Source organism: Plecotus auritus (genome assembly GCF_963455305.1).
Source record: "Plecotus auritus genome assembly, chromosome: 8".
NCBI lineage: Eukaryota > Metazoa > Chordata > Mammalia > Chiroptera > Vespertilionidae > Plecotus > Plecotus auritus.
The window spans coordinates 3,249,231-3,273,344 of NC_137782.1; the positions used below are offsets into that span (position 1 = coordinate 3,249,231).

At 51.0% G+C, this 24,114-nt stretch overlaps 1 protein-coding gene and 1 long non-coding RNA gene across 2 annotated transcripts in view; one reads left to right on the forward strand and one right to left on the reverse strand.

The window, feature by feature from the left end:
* CDH2 (cadherin 2) overlaps nt 1-24,114 on the reverse strand; it is a 235,702-nt gene that overhangs the window by 113,822 nt on the left and 97,766 nt on the right. The window lies entirely within an intron of this gene.
* On the forward strand, nt 1,634-6,417 carry LOC308256189. The gene is made up of 3 exons (XR_013961421.1): nt 1,634-2,182; nt 3,682-3,789; nt 5,584-6,417. It is a non-coding gene; the product is annotated as an uncharacterized lncRNA (long non-coding RNA).

Sequence of the window (24,114 nt, forward strand, 5' to 3'; positions counted from 1 at the left end):
GAATGCGACAAGCTTCTTCAATGTGTTTTAAAGCAACTACCTGAGAAGTTCCATGCGATTAGGACTTCATGTGGAAAAAAGTTACCCATTTGGTTCTGAACCTCTGACACTACTCCCACCCTCCACCGAATTTCCTTCATTCCAAAGGAACGACCCTCCTCCCGACCCTCCTCCCGTTGGTGCTCTTTCTGTAATACTAACCGCACCCCGGCCCCCTCACTTTCTTTTCACTCTAAGATTCCAGTGTGACAGCCACCTCACCTTACTGCCACTTCCCAGGGCACCTCGGCCTTCCTCTGGCGGATTAGTGCCTGCGCGCCTCTCTGAGATCTTGGACTAACAGACAGCTCACCCGCGGATGATCAAGACCCAGTCCCTGGGCTCTCACCAGCTTGGCTGACACCTGCATGTCAGAATCCACACAGGGATGACCTGTCTGCCCACAGAGCGGGAGGGAGGTGGCCTCCAGCATGTTTCTATGGGGGTGGAATCACCACCATCCAGAGCCTGAGCTCGTTCAGTGCTGACCGTCCAGATCGCCGGGACATACCGCAGGAAAAGCTGCTGGGACTCCATCCTAGGATGAAACCCGCCCCCCAGGTCCTGCTTTTCTGGGAATTCAATGAAACTGTGATCCAAGCAGCGCCCCCAGGACAGAACACAGAACATGGAAGTTTCACCTTCATGGATTCCAGTGCATTGACAGCCACAAGAAGCCCCACAGGCAGGGCAGGACAGGTGACTAAGAAACAAGGCCCCTAAGCAGAGAGCTAACCACTCCATCTGCATGGAATTACAGATGGGGGAAAGCGGGGTGCGTGTTAGAGGCGTGGCTTTGAGTAGGAAGGAATCTGCAGGCAAAGAAAGTTTATTATTTACACTAATAAAAGAGTAAGATGCAAACTGACGGTACCTTCACGACGCCCACCAGCCAATCAGGAGTGAGTATGCAAATTAACCCAACAAAGATGATGAGGTAATTTGCATATGTAGGCACCAAGTGGCCAGGGGTGGGGAGGAACACCTGCATTGTCACCATGGCAACAACACAGGCATTCCACACTGCCCGCAGCTGCTCCGGGCCTCTGGGCAGCATGGGAAGGTGGAAAGGCAGCTCTGGCCAGAGCGAAGGCGGTGCCGGCAGCCCGGGGAAGGAAGGCCCATTCTTTTTTTTTTTTTTTTTTTTTAATATATTTTATTGATTTTTTTTACAGAGAGGAAGGGAGAGAGTTAGAAACATCGATGAGAGAGAAACATCGATCAGCTGCCTCCTGCACACCTCCTACTGGGGATGTGCCCACAACCAAGGTACATGCCCTTGACCGGAATCGAACCTGGGACCTTTCAGTTCGCAGACCGACGCTCTATCCACTGAGCCAAACCAGTTAGGGCGGAAGGCCCATTCTTGCACGAATCTTTGTGTATCGGGCCTCTAGTATATAAATATATATAGATGTGCAGACACACACACACACACAGAGACACACACACGTATCCACCCTTCTCTGCACAAGGCACTTTGCCAAGAGTAAAGACTGCACAGGAAGCATAGTATTTGCAGCTACTGCTCAGCCCTCTTACAAGCCCAACTACAACTTCCCCATTTATAATTTAAGCAGTGCTTTCGGATTATCTAATTGAGTCCTACTACACCCCAGTGGGGCAGGGACGATTATCGCACATCATTGCGAAGGCTGGGGGGAGGGGGGCCACGGGCTAAGGTCCCGCAGAGTGAAGCGGAGCCGAGCTGTGCCCGCATTTCACAGAGTGCAGGCCCGGTGTGCGTCCCCCACGCAGAGGGGGATCATCCAACAGCCCCGGGGAGCTGGACAGAGCGCAGCCAGCGGAGTGCCCAGCCCCATCACCAAGTGGACCCCTCCCCAGGGCAGACCACCTCTGCGAGGTGAGCCTGCCTGGACGCCGCATGCAGCAGGAGCCTGCGGAACACGCAGGAGCCGACACCGGGAACGCAGGACGCCCGGCCCCAGGTCTCTCGGAGCCCGTGGCCCAACTGGACACCACCAGTGAAACGAGTCATTCAGCATCGTCAGGCCGGTGTGTCCGGGGAGACATCACAGGCGAAGAGGGGAAACGCCAGGAAGCGGCACGCAGCACACCGCACCGCTCATCGCGAGCAATCCATTAGCGGCAGCATTTGAATTGAATTACAACTGGATTGGAGGTATTTATTATGCATGAGACTCTCCGCGTTTCAATTAGTTTTTTCTCCTCCACATTAGCCCACCCACTTTAAAGCCTCCAGCACTCATTTGATTTCCCGCCAATAATTTGAAGCTAATGATTTGTGTCTCGGTTGTGTCTGCGTGGAGCCTCCTCTGATAATTTGGGGAGAAAATGATGAATGTGCGCACCCCCCCACACCCCCGTCAGGCAGGGGCCTCGGGGATTTGCTTCACGTGGGGGCAGGGCTTTAGCCTTCCCCACAGATTTAGGAAACAGGAAGACAGAAATCCAGACCTGAGCAGATCTGTCAAACTCATTTTCTTTCAGGGTTCTCTGCCAATTTGTGCTCGCTCCCCCCTCCCTCTCTCTCTTTTCTCTCCTTCCCTCAAGTAAGAAAGAATGTGGGGAAGTACTGTATGCATCTCCCAGCTAGCTAGCTAGCTAGCGGGGCAGAGGAAAGTGCTGGGGAGGACAAGGCAGGAAGGTGGGGCCGTGGGAGTGAGCAGGAGCAGAGGCTCCGCACATCTGGCCGTGACTCCCCCCATCCTCTGGCTTCACAGAGGGAAGCTGGCCGAGAGCTGCAGGGCCTGATCCCCTCTCCTCTTCCACCCCCATCTTCAAAGCAGGGAGCACATTAAACCTCTCATCGCTAAATCATTAACCATCCACGGGCATCCTGACAAGCCGGCCTGCTCTTTCTTCACCAGCAACCCACCCAAGCAGCTCTGTGTACGAGCTCCTCATTCAACTGGTCACTTCCATATTCCACAGGAGCCTGTGGCCCGTCCATCGCCTCGAAGGAGCGTCCCTAAGGCCTTCTCCTCGCCTTCCCCCTCCTCCCAGCCTACAAGGGGGCTCCTTCTCTCCAGCACGGGTACACCATTAGCCCGAAGGATGGCAGGCCCACCGCCAGTGGAAAGCGGCCCGTTTATGAGACTTTTCATCATGTAATTCCTCTAAGCTCCAAGAGAGGCAGGGGCATTCGGGATGATGGTACTGCTGCTGACAGGCCACCGATGGCTGCTTACTGTAGAGAGCTGGTCTAGAAAGAGCAGCGTTTGACACTGAATCCCCTACTCCCTCTGCCTCGAACCCGCGCCCCATAACCCAGCTCTCGCTCAACACTGCTCCTGGCCCGCGATGGAGCCTCTGGCTGACCGGTCTCTTTCTGTCCTCTCTCTCTCAAGTCTGGCCGATTCTCCTGTCAATGGCACGCCGAGCCTCTGGCCTGTCCAAGCTAGTGACCTGCCTGCCCCAGCGCTAGCTTCATGTGACCGCCATCCCAAGGCGGCCGTCCGCACGCCCCTGGCTCCCTTTCCTTTCCTTTCCCGTGCCCCCTCCCGACCTGACAAAGGCCTGCTCCACCGAGGACTCTCCCGGCCAGGTCCGTCTGTCCTCACCACAGTTTGGGATCATGCACTTGTTAGCTGTCGGTGTGACCACTAGTCCCACCAGGTTAGACACTCGGCCCTTTGGCTAACCATCCTATTCCTGCAGGACTTGCAAGTAACCGACCGATACGGAGTCCTGAGCCATCAACCGACAAGAAGATGATATGCAAATGATAGAGATGAGAAGCGAAGGAAATCAATGAAACTTTAACAGGTAACACAGGGAGGATCTCCGAAGGTTAGGGTGCATTTACCATTATAATGTCTTGTCCTTCAAAGAACAGTGACAGGTTTAAAAACCTTAAATGCATGTTCATACCCAAAGCGATGATGTCTGCTCTGTGCAAAGAAATATTTGAACACAGGAGTCAAAACGCACCAATGACCAAAAGCACATGAACCCTAGCTGGCTTTGTGTGTTACAAATAGGCTTATGTGTGCATGCGTTTACCTATACATGCACACACATATGCCCACACGTACACTCACCTGGAGTTCTCTTACTGTCTGAGCTCTCAGTCTATGAATTGTCAATTATCTCACATCCATTGTACTGTATAGACCAGCCGTGGGCAAACTACGGCCCGCGGGCCGGATCCGGCCCGTCTGGCTGTTCTATCTGGCCCGCGGAGCCGAGAGAGCGGAGGGTTCTCTTGCTCTCCCCTCCGCTCCTTTACTTTGAATTTATATTAGTTCACACAAACACTCCATCCATGCTTTTGTTCCGGCCCTCCGGTCCAGTTTAAGAACCCATTGTGGCCCTCGAGTCAAAAAGTTTGCCCACCCCTGGTTTAGACTGTGACACAGAATGCTTTTCTTTTCAAAAAACAGTCATGTTACAGATGCATATAAGCCACAGGGCGCTGCAGGTATGAGCGTCATCGTGCCCATAATCGGGATTACGTTCCCGTAGTGCTCTAGTGTAACAAAGCCTCCCCCCAACAGCCCCGTTATAAATGAAGTATTTGCGTTAATAAATGCGCCACACAATTTGTTGACCAAAACTGTCAGCAACGTAGAGAACTTCATTTCACAAGGTGTTTATTTCACACCCTTTGCCCAGGCTCGCATACAATAGATCAGGGGTGGGCAAACTTTTTGACTCGAGGGCCACAATGGGTTCTTCAACTGGACCGGAGGGCCGGAACAAAAGCATGGATGGAGTGTTTGTGTGAACTAATATAAATTCAAAGTAAAGGAGCGGAGGGGAGAGCAAGAGAACCCTCCGCTCTTTCGGCTCCGCGGGCTGGATAGAACAGCCGAATGGGCCGGATCCGGCCCGCGGGCCGTAGTTTGCCCACGGCTGCAATAGATCCTCAGAGCCCTTTGCTAAGCGTGATGGGCCCCCTTTCTAATAACCTTATAAATGGAAGAGCTCTTACCAGGTTGTCTGTCTCTGGAAAACATAGCCCTAGCTCCTGTAGCTCGAGGAAAGACACTATTTTAAATTCTGCTTTTAAATCTCCTGTCTTTCTCAACGAGTCTTCACATGTTTACGTCTTTTAAGGTGGGGAGTGACGTTCTAAAAGGGTAACCTTGAGCCTCCTCAGCTGACCCAAGGCCAGAGACAGCATCCCTCTGCTGAGACTTCCGGAAAGACTGGAACATATGGGGAGCATCCGTCTGGTACCTGGTACCCCGGCAGGTGCACTGTCCATGTTTATGGAGTTATTTTCTAGAAATAAAGCTACCTGTAAGGGGATTATTGGCTCTGGAATGAGAGCACCCGGGTTCAAAATCCGTGTGGTTTTCTACTAGTCATGTGACCTTGGGAGTCACTTACTGAACACGCCCAAGGTTCCGCGTCCTTGTCTGGAGCAGAGGGATCACGAGGCCTCCTGGGCCCTGGGGTGGCTATGAGACTCGATGAGACAGTGCACCTAGAGAGCCTAGCACTGCACCTCGCCGTTCGGCAGCTTCTTATTTCCTGTGTTAGTTTCTTCTTTTAAATCCTTGTCAGAAGATATGTTTTCATTGATTTCTTTTCTCTTTTTTTTCTTTTTTTTAGAGCAAGAGAGGAAGGAAGAGAGAGAGAAACATCTATTGGTTGCCTCCCACTCGCTCCCCAACGGGGCACTGGGCCTGCGACCTAAGCGTGAGCCCTGCCTGGGAATCAAGCCTGAGATCTAAACCTGTGGATTAGGGTACAAGACGATGCTCCAATCAACCACGCCCCTCGGCCGGGGCCCCCCTGTAGTTCTTTCATTAGCGCCTTGAGAGAGGAGGAGACTGAGAAATGGCCAAGAGATTCTGCGAGACTACACGTTCTCTACAGGAATTTTAAAAACAGACTTTTGGTTTCATTCACATGGTAACCTTTGAAGTTAGTAAGAGAACTTCATGCCCATGTGTGTCCACGTGTACAAAGAGGCGTAAAGCAGTGGTAAAAGGCGGACTTGATATGTACACGATACTGTCCTGTCAAGCAAAGGTCTAATGAGGCCGGATCATGCTCTATGAAGCTAAGTTTATGTGTGTGTTTTTTATATTTTTATTGATTTCAGAGAGGAAGGTAGAGGGGGAGAGAGAGACAGAAGGTAGAGGGGGAGAGAGAGACAATCATCGATTGGCGGCCTCCCATACACCCCGCACGGGGAAGGTGCCTGCATCCCGGGTATGTGCCCTGACTGGGAATCGAAACTGTGACCTCCTGGTTCACAGGTGGACACTCACCATGGCCGGGCTGTATGAAGTTTTGAAATGATTTAAATAAAGACAGCAGTGAGGGAAGCTGGATGACATAGGACACATGACTATATAAGCATAACAGGACCCCCTAGCGTAACACAGACACACTTTGTACAGTGTTAGTTTCAATAAAACATCAACCTCTACGACACGGAAATAACGCGCTTCATTCCAATTTAATGTTTTTGTTTTAGTGTTTTCGCATATGTTTAAAGTTTCTTTGATTTTACCATTACAGGAGACAGGTATTATAAGACAGGTTTAACTAGATTTATATTTTGTATATTTATAACTAACATGACATGACTTAAATATTCACTGAAAGAAGTCATTTTTTATCTCTCCAGCTTGAGACACAGTTTTTAGGGAATGCATTGATTAGTTCATCAGGTCCCTCACAACATTATACCCAAGCTTCTTTGCCAATCTCTGATCGATGAAGCAGCAAAGAATTCTGAAAAGTACATGAGAGGCTGTGAGAGAAGAACTCTACGTAGCACCCTCCCCGTGCCTTCAGTAAGGCGTGCTGTTCTCACTGCCATCACCGTTGTGGTCACAAGTCATCATCATCTATAGCGGATCTACTCATCTCCGCTGGGGGATGAGACCCGGGTGCTCTTTGTATCAAACAGTCCGACTGGAAAGAAATGTCCATTTTATATACCCCATTTTAGATCATTATTGTTTCCTGCTACACTGGCCAGCTGCTGTTACAAAAACAAGTGAATGAACAGCGTACCATTCTGCCATCCTGCTTGTTTATAATAGCAGACGCCATAATCTGTGGTATAAACAGTGAATGAATGAAGTACATCAGTGACTTACAGAATCTTCAAAATCAAGTCAAACGAAAAGGTATAAAGGAAGCTGTTATCAAATCAAAATTTGAAACAAGTTTTACAGAAGTCCTTCCATAGAGGAACTTAACCAGTGATAAGAACATCCAAAAATCCCTGCTTATGTTAGACTAAAGCATGCTACAGGGCTATCTGAAAATTTGGAAAGGTCATTATTTTCAACTTCCTCCAAAAACCAACAGAAAAATAAAAGAAACTGCAAACACTTATCCTGTTCCAAAGAAAAGGAACAGGGGTTCTCACTAACATTTACCCTCCTCGTAAAGTGGAAGCTTTGCAAAATTCTTCACACTAAACCCAATCTGTGGCCATTGCAAAGAACTTGGTTATCAGGTTCAAGACGGACTGGGTTATGTTCAGAGAACATCAACGCTGGACTAAGCTTTGTACGGGGAGACACCTAGGCCATACCACGTAGTCTCACTCCTTGAAAATGATCCTTGCCTGCGGAACACACTACATTCCTTTTGCATTTGCACTCGACATGGAGACAGTTTTCATGAAATGTTGGAATGTACTTTCCGGGATCCATTCGGTGCCCCAGGACTCTCCAGGCCAGGGGTCCTCAAACTTTTTAAACAGGGGGCCAGTTCCCTGTCCCTCAGACCGTTGGAGGGCCGGACTATAGTTTAAAAAACAAACTATGAACCAATTCCTATGCGCACTGCGGGCCCGGGACGCGTCGGCTGCTAAGCAGGACAGGCAGCGGCACCCGGCGGGCTGGATCCATGTCCTCGGCGGGCCGCCTGTGGCCCGCGGGCCGTAGTTTGAGGATCCCTGCTCCAGGCTAACTGGAAGGATTCCCCAGAGCTAAAAAGAACTTTCCGGACCAGCCGGTTAAGCTCCTGGTCTTGGGCAAACACTACACTTACTGAATTCATCCGAGGAGAGTAGAGACGGCCACACATAAATGAAGATGGAGACGCCTAAAATTCATTTCATTCATGTCTTGGACAAAAGAGGGTCAGCAGCACTCCCACAGTGGGGACGGGAGCCCTTGGGCCAAGAACCCAAGGAAGGACAGGTGTGGGCAGCTGAGGCCACTGTGTGACAGGGCCACGGGCATCAGGGGAGGGAGGGTGCTGTCTCGCCGTCAGCACAGCTTCCTCCTGCACCTCCTCCCTCTCACATCCAGTTCCCAGGCCACACCAAGTCCTCCTTCCAACAGCGTGTTCTTTCCAGCACCCAGACCCCTTTCTGCCTGGACTGCCCTTCTCCAGCTGAAAGCTCCCATTTCTCTCTCAAGACCCTAGGACAGCCGTGGGCAAACTACGGCCCGCGGGCCGGATCCGGCCCGTTCGGCTGTTCTATCCGGCCCGCGGAGCCGAAAGAGCGGAGGGTTCTCTTGCTCTCCCCTCCGCTCCTTTACTTTGAATTTATATTAGTTCACACAAACACTCCATCCATGCTTTTGTTCCGGCCCTCCGGTCCAGTTTAAGAACCCATGGTGGCCCTCGAGTCAAAAAGTTTGCCCACCCCTGCTCTAGGAAAACTCTCCACATGCCAAAAGCTTCCTATTCTCTCTCTCCTCCCCCCCGCCCCGCCCCCTCCCGTCAAGTTTAATCTCTGTCCTTTTTGTACCCGAAGCTCACGGCTCACTCTTCCCTCCCAAGCATGTTTACTACCCACCGGGTTGCCCCATCAAACCTGGTAACTCTGAACGGGACTCCCCCCCGGGGGCTATGGCACCGTTACTCCGCACGCGAATGAGAGGGGAGAACCCACTGCAACTGTGATTAGCTGCGTACCTGGTCACGAATGGACTTGCAGCTCCTTCCACTGACAGGAATGATTTTTATTTTATTTTTATTTTGGCAACTGGCAACTTAGTGTGCTCAACCATTTTTTAAAAATAGCCTAACATTTAGCTATCTAAATTGTCTAAGATTCCTTCCTATGCTTAGCTTAATTTAACAAGATAAAGCTGTAGTGAAAAAAAATCAGTTCTCCTCCACATCATCAACCATAGACGGAGACCAAGTCTTTTCTGTCCTTGCTCTAGATGATAAAAGCCCCTGCTCTCCATCCATTCCTCCTATGCCTTTCTTCCATGTCTCTACTGATTCTTAAAATAACGTTTCCCAGGAGAGACACAGCAGAGGAATAGATGATCTCCATCTTGCGTGGTTCTGTCTATCGTTGAGCCCAGCGGAGTATCTTTGAGTTTCTCCGATGACCTGTGATTCCACAGCTGTACCATGCTGCTCTTGAAGCGATCACAGCTTTAAATTCCATAGCCCCCATGAATGGCTGTTTCCTCCCCGCTGTAGGATCAATTTCCTTGCACAGGAAAGAAAGAAAATAAAGAACAATGCTCTGGTCGGTAATTTCAAGTAGTGTAGATCCCCCAGTCCAGTCCTGCCGTCCGGTCAGAGGTCAGATGACATGACCTTGAGAAGGAGGGCGCTGTCCCGCAAGACCCAGTCCTGAAGCGTGAGGCCTGCACCCATCCCTCCCTGTGGCAGACACTTCCATTCTGAAGAGGCAGTCTCTCCACAAAGTGAATGCTTTTCCAGAGAAAATGTGTCATGTGACCACAGGGATTTAACTGATTTTTACAAACTGGCCCATTCATTTATAAGCAATGAAACTAAAACGTTGGCCAAGGGAAGCATGAGGTCAGAAAAAAATCTCCCTCCACCGAACTGCAGTTCTCCGGAATGACATCACCGGGTCTGGTCCAGGGCCCCCGCAGAGCCTGCAGGGACCAGGAAGAGGCTGCAAGGCTGATTCTCCAAGAGAAGGCAGAAGAGGCGGGTAATTAACGTGCCAGGAGGGGAAGGAAAGACAAGCCTGAGGGCGGCGAGGCAGAACCCCAAAGTCACAGGTGCTCTGAGTCCAAAGAGCAATGAGCAATGAATGCGGGAGGTCACTGCCCTGAAGGCGAACACATCCGGGGGCCGCGGGGGGAATTCTGAAGACCAGGAGTGACACCGCTCAGCAATCTCCATGTCTCACTTAACCCGGCCACCTCGAGCAGCCGCGTTCCCACTCCAAGCGAAGTTAGAATTCTCCAGAAGCTCTGTTAAACTGTGTGCGCTTCTAACTATTTGATTTCTGCTATAAAGATGCCTCCCTCTCTCAAATTTAAAGTTGTTAGGAGATATCCCAAAAATGTAATTCTTTTTTTTTTTAAATATATTTTATTGCTTTTTTACAAAGAGGAAGAGAGAGGGATAGAGAGTTAGAAACATCGATGAGAGAGAAACATCGATCAGCTGCCTCCTGCACACCCCCCACTGGGGATGTGCCCGCAACCAAGGTACATGCCCTTGACCGGAATCGAACCCGGGACCTTTCAGTCCGCAGGCCGACGCTCTATCCACTGAGCCAAACCGGTTTCGGCACCAAAAATGTAATTCTTATGGCTTCCAATAACTAAGGCAGCACAGACAACGGAGAAAAAAGACAATACTTTTTAAAAATCTGATCCCTTGGATTATTAAAAAATGCCGAAACAAATTATAATAAATGGTGAGAGTTTCTTTTGTTCATACGTTACTTACAGCTTATACGTGAATCATGCCCCGGCTAACATTTAACCCAGTGACGAGCCTAATTTAACACGTTATGCCGTAAACTGGGAAAGATGCAGTTCTCTCTCACTCAATCAGCTAATATTAGTGAGCCCCTCGGAGACGCCACACCTTGCAATAATAGAAGCAAACGTTTAACAATACCCCAGAACCGTGGTCGGCAAACTGCGGCTCGCGAGCCACATGCGGCTCTTTGGCCCCTGGAGGGTGGCTCTTCCACAAAATACCACGGCCCGGGCGAGTCTATTTTGAAGAAGTGGCGTTAGAAGAAGTTTAAGTTTAAAAAAACTTGGCTCTCCAAAGAAATGTCAATCGTTGTACTGTTGATATTTGGCTCTGCTGATTCATGAGTTTGCCGACCACTGGGACAGAAGGTCCTGGGTCATTCCCACTGGAGATTCCCAGGAATGCAGACTCCCTGTGAGCCGGCCCCTCCTCACCTCCTCTCCTGGGGAAGGGCCGCTGCCCTCGGAGCAGCTTTCGGATGGACGGGTGAGCGATGAGGCTCCGGACTGGGGCACCCCCTGGGGAACTGGGTGCTGCAGGCGTGGCCACAGGTGCGGGAACCAGCGTGACTCCCAGGCGCCCAGGACACCGCTCCCAGGCAGCGCATCGTTCCAGACCCGCCCGGTGCTGGGTGCTGGTCAGTCTGGCGGCAGCATCTGTCCTCTCCGGGGCCCTGGGTTCTAAGGGCAGAGCAGGTACCTGTCTGGTGCCAGGGCCTTAGTGATGCTGCAGCTGCCTTTTATCCTTCCAGGACGGACCGTCCTCCACCTGACGCACCCTGTCAAGTCCTGACCTAGATAGCCACCAACTCCTTTATTATTGAAGCTCCAAATAGAGCCACTTAAAACCTGTTTTTACAAAAAGCAACTCACTTCTACGTAGACATTAAAAGCCACTTTGGGGCAAATGTTTTCAGAGTATAAGGGATCTCTCACAAAAATGAGCTCTATTTAAAGTTTTTTTTACAAATGGGTTGTAATCTTCTGTCTGATGTTTTAAAAGTTGCAATTGTATACATCTCTCAGTTTTCAGATCACCCTACAAGAGTCAATCTTCTCCATCGAACGAGTCGAATGCACCGCTGACTGTATTATTTCACCCGTCCTGCGTGACGGTGCTTCCTGGGGACAATACCGTCTGGCTCCGGGACTGTTCGCGCGCCGTCCCCGAATTATGAGTCCACGGCTTTAGAGAAGTAGTTCTTGCCCGGCTGGTGTGGCTCAGTGGTGGAGCATCGACCTCTGAACCAGGGTTCCCGGTCAGGGCACATGCCTGGGTGGCGGGCTCGATCCAGTGTGGGGCCGCTGAGAGGATCAATGACAGTCTCTCACCATTGATGTTGCTATCTTTCTCTCTCCCTCTCCCGTTCTCTCTGAAATCAATAAAAAATATGTATTTTTTTAAAAGTAATTCTTTTCTGTCTACGTGCACCAGCATGTGGGCTTGCTTACATGGTCGGTGCAGTGGCTGAACCTCACAGATACGTTAGCGCAGCCGTGGGCAAACGACGGCCCGCGGGCCGGATCCGGCCCGTTCGGCTCTTCTATCCGGCCCGCGGAGCCGAAAGAGCGGAGGGTTCTCTTGCTCTCCCCTCCGCTCCTTTACTTTGAATTTATATTAGTTCACACAAACACTCCATCCATGCTTTTGTTTCGGCCCTCCGGTCCAGTTTTTGTGGCCCTCGAGTCAAAAAGTTTGCCCACCCCTGCGTTAGCGTGAGGCGATGAAACACGTGAACACTGCTGGCTGGGGTGAAACATTTGACGGGGCATGTCACCGAATCAGAATACGTAGCATCCGCGGGACAGAAAGCCAAGAGCTGAGCCCTTTCTTCATCGCCGTCTCTTGACACAACGGCCTTTTCCCCAGCAGCTCCCGAAACCAGGGAAGGCCCGCAGGAAGCAGGGGCCCAGGAAAAGCTCGCTGCGAACTATGGACAAGCTTCCCGAAACCAAAGGCCGGGGCCCAGTGTTCCCACGTCTTCTCACAAGGATCACAGCCACCTCGGGACTTAGAAAGTCTTTCAAGTGGCCCCCGACACGGACCGGCCTGGCCCCGTCCCCCTCTGGAGACTCGCGAAGTGAGCCGATGCCGCCGGCCAGCGAGGATCCAGTTCCGATCCAGTCCTTCTGCGACCCTGAAGACTTCCACCGGCATCCCCGTCCGCGAGTGAATGTGCGTTTTTCCCTGCCAAGTGCGCCACGTTTCACCGAGCAACTCTTCCCATCTCATTAACCCTGTTTCGTAGTAGGTGCTGAAACGGCGGCTCACACATATCGCTCTATGGCCACACGGCTGGGCTGCTCCTTCAAGGGCAGTTTTCGGAATTGTACACCGAAGCTCCAGTGTCTTGAATCTAACCAAAGTACACTTTTTGAAATGTTCCCTTATTGAGGACACAAATAGGAAGAAAAGGCAAAATACAAGCAATGCCCAACGAGGGGAGAGAACGTGGTGCCCCGAGGAGGCGGGGCTGCACCCCCAGAAAGTTCCTCCCTCCCCTGGTCTGTGACCCCAGGAGTAGGGTGTGTTGTTCTCCTCCGCACACTGACCTCAACCAAAGGGTCTAAACCAGGGGTGGGCAAACTTTTTGACTCGAGGGCCACCATGGGTTCTTCAACTGGACCGGGGGGCCGGAACAAAAGCATGGATGGAGAGTTTGTGTGAACTAACATAAATTCAAAGTAAAGGAGCGGAGGGGAGAGCAAGAGAACCGGGTAGAACAGCCGGATCCGGCCCGCGGGCCGTAGTTTGCCCACGGCTGGTCTAAACACACTTTCTGATCAGCCTGAAAGCAAGTACCCATTTGTGCCCACGGAGCAGAAAGGAACGCGGGTGTGACATTTCCTGCCCCTGGACGTGCGGGGGGGCGCGGGCCTGGGAGAACATGTCCGTGGCTGTGGATCTGTTTGCACAGTCATCCCCCCAATTAGCTCCTGGAGACGCAGGGAGGATAACTGAGTGACTAAGGATAATGTCCCCCCAGAAACTCATTCCCGGCATCAGGGCGGCCATCACAGCGGTAGCTCGCCTACATCTCCCGGTTTATGGTCCCTGCCCACCGGTGCTGGGCGCTAATGAATAGACAACAGCCGCAGGTCGCGGGGCACACAGACAACTAAGCATTTGAAAAGGAAGGGCTTTGTTCCCCCGAAACCTGGGGAGCCTGCAGTTTGAGCACAAGAACTGTTAACGCAGGAGAAGGCTGGGCCGCATCGACCTAAGTAGAAAACAGCAAGAAAGTAAAAACTGTTTTGTAAATCTTTCCAACACAATTTAAAAGATCACGAATTATGAAGAGCAAAAAAAAAAAAAAAAGACCTTGAAAGTTCACTTTATGGCTGAGGAAATGAAGACCCCAGAGGTCAGTGACCTGCACAAGTGATAAGGCTGGTTAGTTGCTGAATCAAAACTAAAACCCAGCCCTAACTGGTGTGGCTCAGTGGATAGAGCGTCGGCCTGCGGACTGAAGGGTCCCAGGTTCGATTCCGGTCAAGGGCATGTACCTGGGTTGCGGGCACATCCCCAGTAGGGGGTGTGCAGGAGGCAGCTGATCGATGTCTCTCTCTCATCGATGATGTTTCTAGCTCTCTATCCCTCTCCCTTCCTCTCTGTAAAAAATCAATAAATTAAAAAAAAAAAAAAAACCTAAAACCCAGATTTTACTTATTCCCAGGCCAAGGTCCACTCACCAACCTCACAGCTTGATTTCAGCTCGTTGTCTCGTTCTTAACACATTTGAAGCTGGCTGAACATAGACTAGTACACACACACACACACACACACACACACACACACGGCAGTGAACTGAACTGAACCGAGCTTTTCCTTTGAGGCAAATGGGGACAGGCCTAGATGCCACGACGTCGGGGCTGGCAGGCCCTGCACCGTCCGTAGTTGGAGGACACACTGGGGTGGCTCTGTGATCAACACGTCCCCGCGTGAAGATGCACGTTTCCGTGTAGTTAGTTCTCCGTTTGCCTTGCAGAGTCCGGCAGAGCAATCCGGCAGGCAGGGCTTAGCGCGGCCTCTGCATCCGAAGCCTGCCCCGAGTCGCCAGTAAGCAAATGAACCATGAGGATTTTTGTCTGACAAATTCAAATGACCGCATAGCAACAGCACGTGACGTAGTGCTAGCAACCAGCCTAAATAAGCCCTATTTCTTTCCTTCTCTGTACACCTGTTTGCCTCTGAGCTCTTCCAAATATCCCTCAAAGGCAGTGCCTATGTCTCTGCGTCTAACCTGAGCACGAACAGGCCATCCTGAAGGCAAAAGCCGATTCCTCGCACAGAATGCCAAGGACATAACGGGGCAGGCTCTGAAAAACAAGGTACTGAGCTCATTTCAAAACACAGGAGGGAAGGCGTTTTCTTGGTTGAGTTCTTACTGTTTCTTTGTTGATTTGTTGTTTTTTTTTAATATTTTTTTATTGATGTCACAGAGGAAGGGAGAGGGAGAGAAAGGAACATCAATGATGAGAGAGAATCGTGGATCAGCTGCCTCCTGCACGCCCCACAATGGGGATCAAGACCACAACCCAGGCCTGTGCCCCGACCAGTTATAGAACCGTGACCTCCTGGTTCACAGGGTGACACTCAACCCCTGAGCCACACTGGCTGTGCTGTTGTTCTGTTTTTTCCTGGAGGACTCGAAGTACCAGACAGTAATAATAAGCATCACCAGCATTTCAGGAGTTGCTTTTTGTGTCTTCCTCTGTTGTCAAGTGTCTGAGACATGGCCAGAGCATCTCCCTGTTTACCCACATGGGAAAGAAAGCCAAGTTCAACACATCCACAGAGACGGAAGGGTACTGAGAAGCAATGGGGGCAGTGCAAACACACACACACACACACACACACACACACACACACACACACACCACACACTCACCCCATCATGGTCAACATACCTAAGGCCAAGGCGACCCTTACTAAGCTTAGTGACCAGCTAAACCATTCTTTGTTCCACTTTGGCCTGATCTTTCAACCTCACTCACCCAGCAAAACCTCAACACTGGGATCAGCAGCAAAGCGCCCTCTCTCCTCCGGATGCAGAAAGCTGAGTTTCTGGACACGACTCCTGCCGCCACGCATCTCCTCCAATGCATGCCTTGAGTCCTAACTGGGTACCCAGCGGCCATTACTTTTCATTGTCCCTGTCCTTGTCACCTCTCCTTCTTCCATTCCCTCCAAGGCCACACGGAGCCTTCACTAGGCTCATCTCCCTGGAACACATCTCGCTTAGAAAAACGGGGGCCATCCGCCAAGGTCAAAATTCAATTCCCCACTCATCTGTCAACAAGCCTCTCTCTAGACACCCACCCCCATTCCTAGCCCCAGGACCCCAGTTGCAAGTCTGCTTCCGGTCTGTGGCTAGCTTGCCAACTGCAGTTGTGTCCTTCACCCTGACTCTACCTACAGCAACAGGTGGACTCGCGTTCCTTTTTCCTGTTCTCTCTACGCCTTCCTGTACAGCCGTCACCTTGTTCAAAAATGCCCTCCCCCCTCCCTAGGTCTCCTCTTAATGTACTTCTCAGCTCCACTTGGCAGCGTCCCTCCTCACCCTCCACACACAGCTCACAAACACGGAGACGCCCCCACCCGACAGCTCCCACATGGTAAGACCAGCCAGTACCCCCCCCCTCGCCCCCGCCGGCGACCACAGCACTGCATGCTGCTTCCCTGCCCTGCGTCGCTGAACAGGCCTGACGTCCCATCTCACGCGCCTACATTGCCACAGGCCTCTTCAGTTCCTAGCACATCATCCATCCACATGTCCTGGCTCTTCTTACTCACCTTGTAAGATTTCATCCAGGGCCACGGGGTGTCACCAACACACAGCACGCTGCTGGTGGCTTCTGGGTCTGGATCTGTGAGCCCAGACGCAGCCGCCTCTTCAGAAACCCACGTTCCATGGTCAGCGTGACCCTGACTGGTGTCGTGAGTGTGGGCATCTCAATGTCGAACTGCTGAGGGGACTTTCTCTAAATCGGGTCTTGTCCTGGATCCCTTTCCCCAGCACTGAGGTCGGAGTCATCCTCAAATTCCTAGCGGTTGGCACTGTGGCTGGGACTTTACATGTGCTTAAGGCGCGGAATGAATGAACTATTAATCATGACTAACGTCATAGGACGGTAAAGGCCATCGGACGCAGATTATAAACTTCTACTGCACACATGTACTCAAAGAGGAATAGAAACGCTGCATACCTGAAGGTACCGTTCATCACCGTGTTATAAATGCATTTTAGGAACTAAAGACTTTTAGTGACCAGACTATAGGACCTTTGAGGCCACGCTAATTTCTGACGAACATGGGGAGAAGTTCGGCTTTTAAATAAGGCTAAATTTACTCTGGAACAACCTGGTTTGCAATTGAGAAGCTGATGCAATTAAGAAAATGTGTTTATACATTTCTAAAGATGGGATTAAGGAGGGGAGTATTTTCTTGGCCTAATGAAGTCCCTTTTCAGCTCCAGAATTACCCTGTTCTTTTCCAACATTACAATTCTGCAGTTCTTGTTATTATGCTTACACAATCCCTCTCCTTCTGTGTAATTCTAAGTCTCCTGGTCGATTTTGCCGATTTCCTTTATGCCTTAAGCCGGTATCGTCTTTAGGGAAAAGGCCCACTCTTACTTCTCTCTCAGCCACTTCTGGGGCTCCCGCCGCCAACAGGCTGTGCACCCAACCAACAGCTCAGAGTGGAACCTGGAAGAGGAAAGAGGGGCATGTTTCCTGGGTTGGCCCCCCAGCCCCTCAAAGCCAGGACCCTCCGGGCCTGTGGAGACATTGACCTTGGTTCTCCGTGCTCCGTGAACCCCGACAATGACCAATGTATGCTTTTGCTTTTTGCTCATACACAAGCCAGGCTGCGGCCCGCCTCCCGCTGAATGGCTCCTTGTATTCCTCCCTTTCCCAGCCCATGCGCTCATCTCATTAGAATTTCTGTGTCCTCTGGTCTTGGAGAGTTCCTTCACCTTCATTTGTATCCGACAAAAGATGGCAATTTACGCCTAATTAACGGAACTGAGTCATAATGAGTCCTTTGCTCTTAGATGGCATTTCAACGTCCGAAATAACCGGGGAGGTTGGCTTCGCCTCCTGCTCCGGCTTAAGGTCTCGGAGCACAATGCTCTCTTTCAGGCCCGCTCCGCACAGTCCCCGGCGGGAGGTGGCCCGCACTGTGAGAGGCTCTGGCGGCTGTGCCCGGAGTGACTGAGGCATGCGGGCACCTCTCGGAGTTTCTGCCAGGCAGCTCTGTGGAGACGGGCGAGCTGACCCTGGCACCCTTTTTCGGTCTCTTCCTTATGCTTAGAAATGATATCTTTGAGCAGCTGATGAATTGGAGAGCGTTCTGTGTGAGATCAATTTCCTTGCAAAAGATTCAAAAGGCAGGAGAAAAGAGGAGGCTGATGCAAGCAGAGGGCACAAGGGCTGTGCATCTGTGTGCAGAGGGGCATGGGTAGGCACAGGGCCTTCTGCCCAGGCCACAGAGGGACGGAGGGACGGAGGGACAGAGATGGCACCAGCCTGCCCGGAGAAGGCGAAGACACGTGTCCCCGGCAGCAGTGATCGGGTTAAGGTCCTAAACACATCTTCTCACTTTCTCACGCGCCCGGGTATTTCAGGATGCCCTTCTCCGCGTGCCGCATGCCAACACCAACAAACCCCAGTCTGAGCATCGCTGGCGTCCCTCCCGCCCGCAAGGACACCGTGGCGACACACTGGGTTTTCGCTCCCGGACTCCCTTCATCCGACCTTCTTGTTGCGTCGGGTTAAGAAGAACCACCATCCCTCTCTCTGCACGTCAAACACCTCGATGCCCAAACCCGCACTCCTCTGACCCGACGTCGCAGTATTTCCAGGAGCGTGGCACGCCCACCGCACCACCACCGTCTTCTGCCGAAATGCATCCTCGCCGCGGCTCCCATCTCCCGAACGGAAAGAAAACAGCCCAGAAAACCATGCTGACCAAACTGTCCCCATGGGAGCCGCGGCACCAGGAAATTACAGCTGTTTCACGGAAGGGCAGTCTGGGCTGCAGATCACTCCCATTTCATTGTTTCTCCCTCATCCTCGCTCTCCCCTCCAGCCCCTCCCCCAGGGAGGGTAGAAGGGAAACATTATAAACACAAGAGCTTCAACAGATAGACCTGACCTGCCAAAATGCAAAGATGACTCTCCGTCAAAAACATTAAACTAGACAGGAAGCCAGCGAACATTACATACAACTTGATGAACTGGGTAAGAAGCAATTTTTTTTTTTTTTGCTTCTTTTCGTGGGTAAGAAGCAATTAATGTATAATGCAACATTGACAAAAATGGGTGAAAGAAACAAGACTGCTTCGCATCAGATTAAATTATACTTTCTTATTTCCTTTTCTGGTAGGGAGATAGACTGGTACTCAAAAAATAAACTAGATTTTTTGAGTATATAATAAAAATCACTAGAATTTTTTTTAATATATTTTTATTGATTTCATAGAAGAAGTGAGAGGCAGAGAGAGACAGAAACATCAATGATGAGAGAGAATCATTGATTGGCTGCCTCCTGCACGCCCCCTACTGGGGATGGAGCCCACAACCCAAGCATGAGCCCTTGACTGGAATCAAACCGGGAACCCTTCAGTCCGCAGGCCAACGCTCTATCCACTGAGCCACACCAGCCAGGGCGAGAAGAACTTTTTAAGCGACTGTCCTTGCACCAGGAGACTGGGGATCTGGTCTCAGGGAGCAGACACACCCAAGAAGTCCCGTGTGCGCCGACGTGTTTGAAAGATAATTTGTGAATCCGACACTTGGACCACATGTTTGTCCAAACGAAACGGAAGATCATGGGAACGTCGGTCTCCCAGCCAGGTCAGGGAACCCTCTCTACCCCCGAGCCCAGGGAACTCACGGCACAAGGAACCCCCCAAGGCCGCCTTCCAGCGGGTGAACTTGAAGGCACACAGACGCCGAGAGTGATGGGGAGGAGGGGGGTGTCCAGGTGGAGGTCTCCCCAGAAGGTCTGGTGAGCAGGGTCCCGCCCAAAGCAGGCAGGTGGGGGAGGGACGTCTCCAGCACCAACAGCGCCCCCCGTGGTGGGAAGGGCTGCCCACAGGACGGACTGGTGAGGCGTGCCCCCTGGCAGGCACCTCCCCAGCAGGCAGGCGGAGTGTTTCCAAACTGGGGCTGTCTGCCCTCCAGCAAAAGATCACAGTGACAGAGCATGAGCGAGACGGGAGGGGACGCGATGCCCTGCACCGGGGAAAGCAGCCTGCGCGCTGGCTGCCAGGGGGGACTAGGGTGCAAACCCCGAGGAAGCAGAGCTGATTTAAAACACGAACACGCAGTGCTGAGAGGGGCAGACGGAGAATGCTGGGGACCCGTGAGAACCGGAAGAATGTGAGTCGTGCCAAAACCGGTGTGGCTCAGTGGATAGAGCGTCGGCCTGCGGACTGAAGGGTCCCAGGTTCGATTCCGGTCAAGGGCACGTACCTGGGTTGCGGGCACATCCCCAGTGGGGGGTGTGCAGGAGGCAGCTGATCAATGTTTCTCTCTCATCGATGTTTCTAACTCTCTATCCCTCTCCCTTCCTTTCTGTGAAAAATCAATAAAATATATTAAAAAAAAAAAGAAAAAGAATGTGAGTCGTGCTCTGTTCCCCGTGGCTGTCTCGTTCCGATTAGAGAAGGCCGGCGGGACCCGGAGGTCACGTGGAGGGGCAGCCTCACCCCCAGCCCTTGCGGGGAGCGGCCTGTCCTACGGGAAGGTAACTACCTCCTGGCCGGAGCCACAGCGCCCGCCTTTGCCCACCCGCAGGCCGCTGCGAAGCTCCAGGCCTGTCAGCTGCCCGTGTGGCATCCCTTCTGCCTACTTCCCTGTAATCTCTGTCCCCCCAACATAAGCAGCTGGCTCACTGGGGGCGGGGTGCAGAGCAGAGTTTCGTGGCTGACCCGCTGCAGGCAGGACTGGAATCAACGCTGGTGTGGGACCCACCCTGGCCGCTGAGCTGGCTCAGGAGGGACAGGCAGGACGGACCCCCTGGCCCCCTGACCCCCTGACTGTGCGGCTCCCTTCCTCTGCTCCGTGTCACCCACAGAACGGCCGATCCAGAGGCGCTGTGCAAGGAACGAGAACCTACGCTTTCTCCGTCTGCTCTTTCCCAAACCGGGACAGAACCCAGAACAGACACGGTCACAGATGAGAGGCGCGTCCCCTCCCCGTCCCATCCCAGCTCGCTCCCAGCTCGGCCTGACCCGGCCCCCAGCACGGAAGCCCGGCGCGAAGCAGACTGCTTTCGCTCTGGGGATGCCGTGAACGGGTAACTTTCTGGAAAAAAGGGTTTCGGACCTCAAATAAAGGAGTCAGAACACAGTGAAAGTCCTTTGAGGCCAAAACTGCCACAGAAAATCAAACGCGATATTTAGTCGTAACTTAGAAAGCATGACCGATGGCATACATTCCTTTACAACTGTATCATCTGCACGTTTTAATTATTCTTACAGTCAATTGCATTTCCTAGATGCGAAGGAATAAATTAAAATGGGTATTGTGTTTCTCTCTGCACAGAGAAGTATTTAATTTTTCACCATCGTTTTTTCCCAAAAGGTTGCATATAAACTGATCGTCTCTAGAATCATACTTTAAATTGTTCTCAAATTATTTAAATAGCTAAAAACAACTTCAATTTTCTTCAAGTCCAATAATATTTTCTAAAGAAAATGGTTATATCTAAATTATCGATTTCAATATTTGGTTATATTATATCCATAACTTCTTTTAAAGGAAGATTGGAGGACATATTTAAAAGGAAGAAGGAGGAGGAGGAGGAGGAGGAGGAGGAGCCTGGCCAGTGTGGCTCAGTGGTTGAGCATCTTCGACCCATGAACCAAGAGGTCACCGGTTCCATTCCTGGTCATGGCACATGCCCAGGTCCTGGGCTCATTTCCCCAGTAGGGGTGTGCAGGAGGCAGCTAATCGATGTTTCTATCTCTCTATCCCTCTCCCTTCATCTCTCTATGAAATCAATAAAAACATATTAAAAGAAGGAGGAGGAGGGGGAGGAGAAGAGAGACTGGAGGAAGTAAGGTTATGACTGAAAATAGGAGAATAAGACCGGTACTCTTACCAGGACTTACTCCAAGAGATCCCGTCAGAAACGAGTATGTGGTGGGCGCCCACTCCCTAGAGGTATAGGAGGTGCCAGGAATGCCGCGGCAAACAACACAGAGCCGATTCCCACCTCAACGGAGCCCTCCACGCTCCAGAAAGCCTTCCACACCCGCCCTGAACTGTGCTCTCACCAACCCTCCATTACCGCCGTTCAGTACATCGCTGGGGTTCCAGGGATGAGAAACCCGAGTGGAGCGAGCATGCTTCCGAACACCACTGAATGCCTCCGCTAGAAGGGCCTCGGAGATCAACTGGTCTGGCTGCTCCTTTCCTTTCCGAAGGCAAGCCCTCATGTTTAATTTATAAACCAAACAACCGCACAGAAACAGAGCCCTGAGCACTCTCTCCCCCACATGTTAGTAACAGTTCTTTTTAGCATGAGTGGACGAATACACAGCACTCTGAAAGAACCACTTTGATTTCAGCATGCTCGTAAATATTTGCATATTACACTCATCTCAACATCTAGACCAGGGGTGGGCAAACTTTTTGACTCGAGGGCCACAATGGGTTCTTAAACTGGACCGGAGGGCCGGAACAAAAGCATGGATGGAGTGTTTGTGTGAACTAATATAAATTCAAAGTAAAGGAGCGGAGGGGAGAGCAAGAGAACCGGATAGAACAGCCGGATCCGGCCCGCGGGCCGTAGTTTGCCCAAGGCTGATCTAGACTAACGTGAAGAACAGTGGCAAATGCGTGCTCCGACTGACGTATGCCTTTATGTACTGGACAATATTCTGAGGCCCTCTAAAGCAAAGAACCAAAAACCCCATCCATTTCTTTCGTGTCACTCATCACTGACCAACTAAAGGCCAGAAGTGACCAAACCATCTTCCCATGGTTGTACGACGGGCTGGCCATACAGTGACCTCACATGGCTTCCCCCCAGACAGCTTCTGCAAACCTCTCCCGAGCGGCTGCCCAAACCCTGCTCCGAAGATGACATCTCCCCGTCACCGGCAACATTCAGAAGGAAACCCTGTGCCTGCCCGTCCGAGCGCCCTCCCCTCTGTTCCCCCACGCTCGGGAAACGGACGCCGTGAATGCCTTCCTCCTTCCAATCTTAGGGTGGATGAGAATTTAATGAAGGCTGAAATATAACTTAGGGGCAAAGGAGGATTTTTCTTTTCTTGCACTGTAGAATGCTGTCTCCATCACATCATGGCCTAAAAACACCCAAAAAGCCTGTGCAATATATATTTTTTTAAATATATTTTATTGATATTTCACAGAGAGGAAAGGAGAGAGATAGAGAGTTAGAAACATCGATGAGAGAGAAACATCGATCAGCTGCCTCCTGCACACCTCCCACTGGGGATGTGCCTGCAACCAAGGTACATGCCCTTGACCGGAATCGAACCAGGGACCTTTCAGTCCATAGGCCGACGCTCTATCCACTGAGCCACACCGGTTAGGGCTCTGTGTAATATTTCGAAAGCAACATGGATCTATCTGGTTTGGGGAAGAAAACATCAACGGCCCTTATACCTTCCACTCTGCCTACAACTCCGACACCGAGACACTGGATCCGTTTGCATTGATTTTACACTTAATTGTAGAGTGGCTGATGTTCTCACATTTTCTAGGACAAAGCTGTATAAATGAGAGCATCCAGACATACTCCGATAGGAAGCCAAAAGAAGAAATAAACTTAGGAGTGCTGGTTTCTGTAATGCCTACGTGATTTCAAAGCGTTTTCTTCTTTTCCTGCTAGAAATTCACGTTACGTTCCTTAAACCAGAATAAGAGCGAAGGGGATGGATGTGGGCTTCCTTTCCTTCCCCCCCTTTCCCCCCAATGTTCTTAAATTACTCTGAGAAACTGAAAGAGAAGGAAAACCACCTCCTCCTGACACTGAAATGCTTTTCACCTACGCCGTGACTAATCGGGTTTTAATTCCCGTTAGTTCCGTTAGCCGTGGACTTCATTGTCTGGTAAACAGTCCCCACTTTTCCGATACCCTTCTGTAAAGTGGTAGGGGAAAGGCTCATTAAAAACAAACCTCATTAATTTCTCGCACCATCTAAGAAGGTAAAACAATATTTTGATGGGGATGAAGTGATTAATCCCAATGATGAACTCAAATTATTTTTCAAAAGTATAGGTTTCCTGAAGCTTCAGAGAAAAAATGCACTTAAAGAAAACCTACTGAATGCTATTTGGAGGGGCTGCCATTGGAAAACTAATAAAGTATCAATGATTTTAGGATACCCTCCAAGGGATTAGGAGGAAGAGACATGAATAAAAACTGCGTTTCCAAAAAAAAAAAAAATGATAAATGTATATATTTTCA